The sequence below is a fragment of the Myotis daubentonii genome, chromosome 13, assembly GCF_963259705.1.
Source record: "Myotis daubentonii chromosome 13, mMyoDau2.1, whole genome shotgun sequence".
Classification (NCBI taxonomy): domain Eukaryota; kingdom Metazoa; phylum Chordata; class Mammalia; order Chiroptera; family Vespertilionidae; genus Myotis; species Myotis daubentonii.
The window spans coordinates 20888658-20890676 of NC_081852.1; positions in this window are offsets into that span (position 1 = coordinate 20888658).

A 2019-nucleotide genomic window follows, 5' to 3' on the forward strand; every position below is an offset into this window, starting at 1 on the left:
AAGGTAAGTCCTATTGGAGGAGCTGCCCAGGATGTGGGAAACATTTTGACCTTCAAAGGTCTGGAAACAGCTATTGTCTTATTGATAGGCATTTTGTCAATGCCTTTCCACTCTCATTTTGGGAAACTTTGGTAATTGCCGACCAGGGACTTCATAAGATAGTGTTGGAATGGGAGCGCTGTGATCTCTAGGACCTACCTCCTCATTGCCTGGGAGATGTGATGAGCTTTGCTACAAGACTAGGATTGAGATGTGGGAAAGGATGGCAACTTTTAGCACATCTTCAGAACGACGGGACATCATCGCTTTCTCTTCCCACCCTGAGGGAAGAACACATTTTTTAAATGCCCACTGTGCCCAGGAATAGTGTGTAATTTTGCACAAGTTTCACAGCAATCTTCTGAGATAGATGGTATTATCATTAATTTATAAACAGAAAATAGGTTAGGTAATTTGTCCAGAACCCAGATTCCACCCCCCAGTCTACATGACAATAAACCGTGTTCTTCCTCTTCACACTGCTGCTATACAAACCAGCAAAGCTGCTTTATTTACTGGGATAAGAAGACATCAGTGGCCATGTCCTCATCACAGCACCACCTCTAAATCCAACTGCAAAGGACAAAGAAAACACGGAAAGGGAGCTATTGTTTAGTTTTCCCAAGGGAACCCCAGCCCACGCCATCGATGAATTCAGACTCAGAGTGACTCTGAACCTTATAAACTGTGTTTTTTCCTACTGATTAAGATCATGTTTTTCATTGCCTTTGATTTTTTTTTTTAAAGATCATACCAGCCAACTTTTGGTGTGTGTGTGTGTGTGTGTGTGTGTTTTAATAAAAACACAATCCAGGGTTTGGGTCCCAAATTTTCAGTGTTTTGTCCTCTCAGATTATCTGTTTCCTCTTCAATTTATTTGTAATATAAACCTCACCTCATTTATGCTCTGATACTGGGACTGTGCCCAGCCTTCCCAGCTGCTATGTCAACACATTTCTACAGGCAACGATAAGGGCCACAATTTTAACACGAACCTAAACACTTCAAACAAAACTAGCCCCCCTCCCTTGCTCCCCTTCCCCAGTGGCTTATTAAAATCAACTCGAAGTCAAAACCATGAGCAAATGTGCTTCCTCCAAATTGGCAGCCTCGAGGCAGATGAATGGTCGGACATTTGCCTTTTGGGGTTGCCCTAGGAAGAGCTAACAAAAGGGGTGACAGCCTCAGACAGCTGCTTGGGGAGGAGGACATCTGCCTCTGCTTTGCCAGCCATTCAGTGCTCGGGTCTGGCCTTGAAAAGAGCTTGTGGGGCTGGGGAGCAATAGTTCGGAGGAGGCAGCCAGTTGTTATGCGGCTTTTGTCTCCAGGAAGCCACCCATTCCTGTAGGGCCGGAACGCGCAGGAAGCCAGCTGTCAGGGCTGCGGCTCAGCCCCCTGGGTGGGAGGCAAGAAAGAGAAAGTGTCTGTGGCTAAATTTCCGTTTAGACACCTGAGCCCGGCCGGCTTTGTCACCGGAGAGTTTTGTCTTCTCCCACTTCCACATTCCCCAGGGGCCCCTCTTGCTCGCCACCCTTGGAAAGGCAGCAGGGGCGCCTGTTTGGATCCTGGGTTTGCAGCTCCGAGTGCGGGGCTGGGCTGGGCTCTGCGGCGGCTGCCTGTGTTGGGGCGCTCTGATCCAGGCTCCCCTTGGAAATCTACCCCCTCCATTTTTTTTTTTTTTTTGGACCAGGTATGATGATGTCAAACGTGATGCTGATGCCACAGTTACAGACACGGCCCCTGTTGGCGCAGCCTCTCTGACTCGCCTCCTCTCCGCGCCCAGCGCTGGCTTCTTCAGACAAGTGCATCTCCCAACCAGGTCACATTTCAGCCGCGGCCCGCTGTCCGTCTGTCTGTCTCCGGATCAGGCCCGGCGGGAGGAGCGCGGAGGAAGGCGGCAGCGTTTGCGTCGCCAGCCGTGTGGTGGGCGGAAGGGCACTGAACCCCGCAGAAGTCAGACCCCGTCGGACCCAGGCCACG